The following is an 8651-nucleotide window of genomic DNA, read 5'->3' on the forward strand; positions in this document are numbered from 1 at the left end:
CAAATATTTGCCACTTTGTTTTTCATTTCTTCCTTCATTTCCGACCTTCTGCCTGGGATAGTTTTCCATCTATCTGAAATAGATCTTTGAGACTTACCTTTTGCTTAAGTATGCTGGTGCTAAGCTCTTTTAGTGTGATTTTCACTTTGATTCTTTCTTCAGCAAAAATGTAATTTATTAAAAGAATATTGGAAAGGATCCAGATGTGCTTGAAGAAAATGGGTAAATAAACTGTGACTCAGTCAGACAATGAAAGACGACAACAGGGGAAACAAAAAACACTGACAGAGACAATAAATGCACACTGACCTACACTCTCTGAATACAGACTGCAGACATGATACTGAGTAAAAGAACCAGAGTATGCACTGAGCATGCGCTGTATATATATCCACCTGTATGAAGTTCAGAAACAGGGAAACAAATCTCTGCTGTTCTCATCAAGACAGTGGCAACTGTTGGAGCCAGAGGGACCCCAGGGGCACCTGAGGAGGGATGCAGGATGCTGGGGGCCCAGGTGTGCTTGCAATGGATGTTCACTGAGCTGCACACTTTCCAACTCTTTTCTCTGCCTGTGCTTCACCTGACGTCACACAGAAAGAAATCAACGCAGGAGATTCTTGTAGGTCAAAATGTCACCGGTATGTGCTAGAGAAGCAGGCCTGGCGCTGTAGGTCCCACACCTGGAACAGAACTTGAATGAGCACATTTCTATTGTTGCCTCTGAGCACTAAATGTAGCTGTTGGCTGTGGAACGTCTCTGCCTGGGTTATACACTATCAGACTTGAAGGTGGACTACTTATATGTGTGTTTATCTTCTGGCTCCCCAACTAGCATGTGGTCTCACGGCCGACACATTGTAAATACTTAACAAATGTCTATTGGATGTGTTGGTCTCTATATCCTTCAAAACTGAGCAGAATTCACCTTCTCAAGGAGACATTCTTTCACCTTTTTTTTTTTTTTTTAATTTTTTTATTAGTTGGAGGCCAATCACTTCACAACATTTCAGTGGGTTTTGTCATACATTGATATGAATCAGCCATAGATTTACACTTATTCCCCATCCCGATCCCCCCTCCCACCTCCCTCTCCACCCGATTCCTCTGGTTCTTCCCAGTGCACCAGGCCCGAGCACTTGTCTCATGCATCCCACCTGGGCTGGTGATCTGTTTCACCATAGATAGTGTACATGCTGTTCTTTTGAAATATCCCACCCTCACCTTCTCCCACAGAGTTCAAAAGTCTGTTCTGTATTTCTGTGTCTCTTTTTCTGTTTTGCATATAGGGTTATCGTTACCATCTTTCTAAATTCCATATATATGTGTTAGTATGCTGTAACGTTCTTTGTCTTTCTGGCTTACTTCACTCTGTATAAGGGGCTCCAGTTTCATCCATCTCATTAGGACTGGTTCAAATGAATTCTTTTTGACGGCTGAGTAATATTCCATGGTGTATATGTACCACAGCTTCCTTATCCATTCATCTGCTGATGGGCATCTAGGTTGCTTCCATGTCCTGGCTATTATAAACAGTGCTGCGATGAACATTGGGGTGCACGTGTCTCTTTTAGATCTGGTTTCCTCAGTGTGTATGCCCAGAAGTGGGATTGCTGGGTCATATGGCAGTTCTATTTCCAGTTTTTTAAGAAATCTCCACACTGTTTTCCATAGTGGCTGTACTAGTTTGCATTCCCACCAACAGTGTAAGAGGGTTCCCTTTTCTCCACACCCTCTCCAGCATTTATTGCTTGTAGACTTTTGGATAGCAGTCATCCTGACTGGTGTGTAATGGTACCTCATTGTCTTTCACCTTTCTTTAAAAATTTTTTTATTTATTTATTTTTGGCTCTGCTGGGGCTTCGTTGCTGCATGCAGGGTTTCTCTATTTGTCGCGAGAGGGGACTACTCTTCCTTGTGCTGTATGAACTGACCATTCTAGTAGCCCTCACTGGAAGGTGGGTGTAAATTTGCTAAACTGCTAGTATGATAATGTCTGAAACTTCTTCTTTTTTATGATGGTGCATCAATTTCATCAGGTGGTTCTATTAATTTATTCTTGTTCAGTCACAAGTCATGTCCAACTTTTGGCAACCCCATGGACTGCAACACACCAGGCCTCCCCTGTCCCTCACCATCTCCCAGAGTTTGCCCAAGTTCATGGCATGTTGGTGATGCCATCCAACCATCTCATTCTCTGTTGTCCCCTTCCCCTCCCTACCCTGAATCTTTCCCAGCATCAGAGTCTTTTCCAATGAGTTGGCTCTTCTCATCAGTGACCAGAGTACTGGACCTTCAGCTTCAGCACCAGTCCTTCCAATGAATATTCCAGGTTGATTGCCTTTAGGATTGACTGGTTTGATCTCCTTTTGACTCAAAAATCTTCCTCAGCACCACAATTCAAAAGCATCAATTCTTTGGCACTCAGTCTTCTTTATGATCCAACTCTCACATCCATACATGACTGCTGCAAAAGCCACTGCTTTGACTATATGGATCTTAACTAATCTCATCTTGAAAAGGCTGCATCCAGACTTATGCCATGTGGATCAATACTAGAAAGAATATTCTTGCAAAGCTTTCATTTCACAGAGATATTGTAATGCTTTCACTTTACATTCCTAGCTTCTAGATGTTGCCTAGCACATAATAAGTGCTCAAAGATACTTGTTGAGGGACTTCCCTGGTAGTCCAGTGCCTAAGACTCCAAGCTCCCAATGCAGGGGACCCAGCTCCACTGCTGGTCAGGGAACTAGATCTCACATGCCACAGCTAAGAGTTCAAATGCCCCAACTAAAGATCCCACATGTCGTAGGGAACACTGGTGCAGCTAAATAAATAATATTAAAAAAAACAACAAACAAACTTGACTACATGGGAGCAGAATGAAATGGCCATTTTGTTTGATCCAATCTCATGTCTTTTGTGTCTTTGATAATACTTATCAGCTTTCTTTTGAGCCATCAAACAGGAGGCGATTTGGGAATTCTCTGTTGGTTCAGTGGCTAGGACTCTGCACTTTCATAGCCAAGATCCCAGGTTCAATCCCTGGTTGGGGAACTAAGATCCCACAAGCTGTGTAGCATTCACCAAAAAAACAAAACAAACAAACAAACAAAAAAAACAGGAGGGAATCTGATGGCTGAGTGTGCTGCTGTTTTTTTTTTTTTTTTTCCCACATTCCAATAAATTTATTCTGTAAAAACAATACATTTTTTTGTTTTTGATTTTTTTTTTACAGTAAACTTTTCAACTACAAACCTCGAATACGCGAAAGATGTTCCAAGGACAAGCATAACAGGATTGATAAAACCCAAACTGACTAAATGTGTTCTCACAATATAAGTTGGCATAAAAATAAATAAAATTTTCTATTATCACAATTGCAACAATAATGTACACATAATAATGGTTTGTGGATGAGTATTAACTATTCTAATTCTAGTTCCAAAAGAAAACAACAGATCGTTTAAAAGTCTATATTTAAAAGTCAATGCTTTGTCTTACTTCCCATAGGGCTACTGCTGAGTCCAGCTTTAAAATGTAAAGTATCCAGATGGCTGAGTGTGCTGCTGTTTTATCTGATAACATTTGACTGTGTTTCTGTGTCCTCTCTCATCACAGCTCACAAAAGGAGGATGGGCCAGGGGGAAAAAAAAATCAAGGAAACCAGGTAACCTGTGTATCCTGTTTTAACCAGTGTAGATTTTCACAAATGTGCCTTTTGCTCACCTAGCCCTCGAATACAATTCCAGGTGATATCAAGAGGGGCTAGGACATGAGCGATCAAAATCACAGCCCGTTTCTTTTTTTTTTTTCCTGGCGACACCACAAATGGTATGTGGCATCTTAGTTCACCAGCCAAGGATGGAACAAACTCCCCCTGCAGTGGAAGCATGGAGTCTTAACCACTGGACCACGAGGGGAGTCCCCACACCTGAGTCTGAAGTCCATAAAGAAAACTCAATAGAGGGGAAAGTGACCGAGCTGCGTGGGGCGGGTGTGTGAGGCAGAGCCCTCCTCGCCCCAGGAGCAGCTCTGCTGACAGCACTGGCCACACGGGCTCTGGGGGAAGTAACAGGAGTCAGATTCCCCTCGAAGCTCCCCCAGGGCCAGCAGGGAGGGGTTTAAGGTTGTTCTTCATTTGTTTCTGCCCAAGAACCAACTCAGGAATCTTTCCAGGTTAGATTTATTTTCTCATTCAACATGAGACCAGTTTTATTGAGTTACGTCTGTGGCGGGGGCGGGGAGGGGGGCAGAATACTCTTCCTTCAACGGTAAGATGACCAACACAATTATAGGCACTGCTTTTTTTTTTTTTTGCAGACTGTGGAATCTTAATTTCCAAACCAGGGTTGAACCCGGGCCCCTGGCAGTGAAAGCCAGATCCCTAATGACTGGCCCACCAGGGGATTCCCAGGCACTGGTTTAAAATGAACACGTGTACCTCCCTGGTGGTCCAGTGGTTAAGAATCCGCTGCCAATGGAAGGGACGTGGGGCTCGATCCCTGGTCTGGGCAGATCCCTCAGGCTGCGGAGCAACTAAGCCCAAGCGCCACAACTGCTGAGCCTGCACTCTCGAGCCGGGGCTCTGCAACAGGAGAAGCCACTGCCATGAGGAACGAAGAACTTTCTCTAATTTTAACACTGTCTCCAAAAGTAAATCAGAAGTCAATTAAAACGGACTCAAATGCATTCCTTTTTAGAGCTGAATAACACACAGCTCTTTATCCACTCCGCTGTTGACCGTCATCTAGGTTACTTCCATGTCCTAGCTATTGTAAATAGTGCTGCAATGAACACTGAGGTACATGTGTCTTTTTGGAATTTGCTGTATGATGCAGGGAACCCAAAGCTGGCACTTTGTGACAACCTAGAGGGCTGGAACGGGGAGGGAGGTGGGAGGGAGGGGACATATGCATTCCTATGGCCAATTCAAGTCAATGTATGGCAGAAACCATCACAATATTGTAAAGATATTATCTTCTAAATAAAAATAAAAATGTAATATATAAAAGTTCATTCATTTAAAAGGCGAAAACTCAGGCAAACCTTATTTCTCCATGAGGAAGGACTTTTGAATCTGTGTTTAAAGTTACTTATAGTAAGTTTTATGCCACTACTAACAATTGTAACACATCAAAATATGGATGGTAGCCATAACAGCAGTATCTAAATCTTTGGGTCTATATATAGTGGTAAAAAGTGAACATACAAAAAAGCTATCAATCAACACCACTAAATATTAATGACAAGTCTGGCTCGTTGGGTGCTGCTTAAACAGCGGGTATTAGGGTTCAGTCTGAGTCTGTAAAGGGCGTCCCTGGTGGCACAAATGGTAAAGAATCCACCTGCAATGCACCTGACGCGAGTTTGATCCCAGGGTCTGGAAGATGCCCTGGAGAAGGGAATGGCTCCCCACTCCAGTATTCCTGCCTGGAGAATTCCATGGACAGAGGAGATTGGTGGGCTACAGTCCATGGGGTTGCAAACAGTTGAACACGATTGAGTAACTAACAATATCGCTTAGAATATGGAAAACTCAACACTGCTGGTTTTTAAATCTGCTTAAAAGTAAGTTAGATGCAGAGAAACAGCACTTAAAATACTATGTAAATTTTCATCATACACACGTAACACAAAAATATTTTCTTTTCAAAAAGATTTTCTCATTATCTTTAATGGGAAACAATGAAATGTCATGGAAACAGTCCAGTAGGGAAACGTTTAGTATTTATCTTTATAAATCTTATATTTTTAAACAAAATCTGTTGATACTCTGCTTTTGCTTGCAAAAATTGGTCATCATACACATTTGACCCATCTGAAGAGCTTCGAGAAGATACTTGAAAGGCATCAGATGCCAATTCAGCCTCAACTGGAAAGAAAAGGAAAGAATTATATTCTTTACCTAAAACACTTGAATTAAGTAAGTATTAGTTACAACAAACCAACAAAAAAACGAAAAAACCTGAGACCTTTCCTAGTGTTCCGAAAAAGGAAATCTATCTATAGGTGGCATGACGTGAAATACAAGATTACAATTCTATAATCTGCTCATGGTGCATGTGTGGCTGAGCATCAGATTTCTGGTTTCCTCATTCTTCACTGGTTCACTCAGTAACTGTGTGCAAAGGTGCTGGGACAAGGACTGCAATTATAAGATGAAGGCGACCCAGGTCCACCCTGGAAAATGATATGCCCTCAACTGGAAAAACAGACAAACAGGCAACTTCCACACAGACTCATAAATACAAAACAGATATAAAAGACAGCACAGGGACACTCAGAAGGGACAGCCAGCTTCGTGTCAGTACTGCCAGCTTTCTGGTGGAGGTGCTGTGGAAGCAGATGCCTGAAGGACAGGACAAAGTACAGAAGATGGAGGGGAAAAGCTCGTACAAAGACCGGAGGTGAGGACGCGCGGCTGTGGGATCCTACAGTCTGGCTGGTTAGATGCAGAGTTGAGGGCAGAGGAGGGTGGTAAGGAGATAAGGCCGCCTACTTTGTCAGGACCCAAACCGATGTGGGTGTTTGGAGCTTTTCCTGAGGGTGAAAGATAAACTGGTGACAAAGTCAGTGACAGAGAAAGTTTAGTCACCCACCAAGTGACAGCTGCACACCCGTGACTGCTTGAGTCTGGGTTTCCAGCCTTAATTGCTACCAGCGCCTGAGAAGCGGGTGAACGCCACGTTTTCTGAGAATAGTGTCAGGTGCAGGCGGATCGTTCCACAGGGATGGAGGCAGTAGAAGAAGGAAATAGCCAGAAATAAAAGAAATACATAGACCTTTAGAGATTGTTTTTTCAAGCTATGGAACATGATGAATCAAGGAGGAAGAAGGATATTTTTCACTATGACTGCTCATGCTTTCACATTTTTCATTAGCTATATGTAAGAAAAAATATTTAAGATAGCAACTGTTATCCAAACAATGGAAAGAGATGCCACTGACTACCATGGATTTCAGAAATCAATGTCTAAATTTAATTCTTAGGTTTTGGCAACATACCTTCTTCTAGTTCTCTAGTTATACTCCTGTCCAACTCCCGCAGCATCCGAAATAAGCCAAATATTATTTATGTTTAAGATAAACAAGAGAATTATCATAGGAATTACATATAATTTACTACATGTGACACTTAAATAATACTTTTAGAGACTAGACCTAACTTGAAGATTACTTAAGTAGAAAAATCATCACATAAATAGAAGAAAATGAATTCCTACTTATTCTGCTTTTAGATAAGACAATATATATATGGAATGCTATTTAGATTAATCTGATAAAAAGTATAATAAATATCAGTCTATTGAGTACACATAATTTCAGAGAATTAGGGAATGACCCATAATCCTAGTAATGACCCACAAGATCACTCTCTTCTCCCTTAACAGTTCCTGCCCTAAATATGTACTTTATTTTGATTTCTAGGTGAGGATCATGTCATATGGAGGAAGTAGTCTGAAGTCGAATGTTAATAAGGAGAACACATCTGCAGTTTTCTTTAAACTTTTCCATTTAGTGAAAACATAGAAAGGTGAGGAAATTATACACAAGAAAACAATGTACCGGCAAGTTTTAATTCTAAAGGTGTTTCGCGAGAAGGATTCTCTCATAAGTGTCAGTTTGCGAACTATGCCCCATGGAAGGGGAAGGTCCCACGGGGGTCACTGCAGGGGTGAGGAACAGAGAAGTCAAAGCTGCACCGTCTCTGGCCATTCCTTTAGCTAAACGGCTCTATACTTGTCTCTTTCATATAATACCATTCCACTCAGAAGTGTTTTTTAAAAGAAAGGTTGTTTTCTTTGGAAAAAAAAAAATTTTTTTTAAGGTATGAGAGTCATTGATTTAGCCAAACTTCCTAATTCTACAAAAGAAGTAACAAGGCCAATGGACTTCTTACTGAGTCTAGAGTCCTATGCCAGCTCCTTCCTCAGATTAAGAAAACACATACAGATTTTTAACTGTAACATCGAGAAAATGAATATGTAAAACCTTGTTACATAGTTCAATAATGCTTGTGGCATTTCATAAATGTTTTAAATTATATGTCTTAAATGCATGAACAAAAATAAATCAATATCAAACTCCTTTGTAGCAGTCGATATAGTTAATTTGTAAAGCATAAATATCTTTTAAACACAGGACAGGAAACTTGAAAGAGGAAATCTTTAGTTGAATCAAGCAGGCCAAAACTGAAGAGATTTGTCTTAAAAGGATGTTCGTTTCCTCCAGATAAAACCTGGTTTATTAAAATGAATCAGCAAAATGAATTATCCACATTTTGAGTTATTTAGGACACAATTTAAAACACAAATAAGACCTCTCTTTACTATTTAGCATACTTCTATCCAAGCTGTCATAATTAGTTGGTATATACAAAAAGCATGAGTGTAATCTCAACTATAATCTAAATCTGGTCAGAAATTGCAGTTGAACTTCATCTCCTCAGCCTGAAGTTTCAAGGGGAGCACTTATAACTCCTACCCTCCTCATGAGAAGCGAGATTTACCCAACGGGTGAGTTTGGGAGAAGGAACTAAGAAGTGCTTGCTTGGTTCCCAATGTCTTCTTTGAAAAGATGTGTGTGCTCACAGCACCGTGAACTTGGGTCTGCGGTAGGCAGCCCGCCCCTGGGGTGGGGACTGA

The 8651-nt window shown here is 41.1% G+C and overlaps 2 protein-coding genes across 13 annotated transcripts in view; one reads left to right on the forward strand and one right to left on the reverse strand.

Annotated features, from left to right (window-relative positions):
- The window catches only part of LOC122447860 (ankyrin repeat domain-containing protein 26-like), a 578892-nt gene that overhangs the window by 359344 nt on the left and 210897 nt on the right, over positions 1–8651 (reverse strand). The gene's annotated exons all lie outside the window — the stretch shown is intronic.
- LOC122447862 (ankyrin repeat domain-containing protein 26-like) overlaps positions 1–8651 on the forward strand; it is a 378001-nt gene that overhangs the window by 260201 nt on the left and 109149 nt on the right. The window lies entirely within an intron of this gene.

This window comes from Cervus canadensis, chromosome 10, assembly GCF_019320065.1.
Source record: "Cervus canadensis isolate Bull #8, Minnesota chromosome 10, ASM1932006v1, whole genome shotgun sequence".
In the NCBI taxonomy this organism is placed as follows: Eukaryota; Metazoa; Chordata; class Mammalia; order Artiodactyla; family Cervidae; genus Cervus; species Cervus canadensis.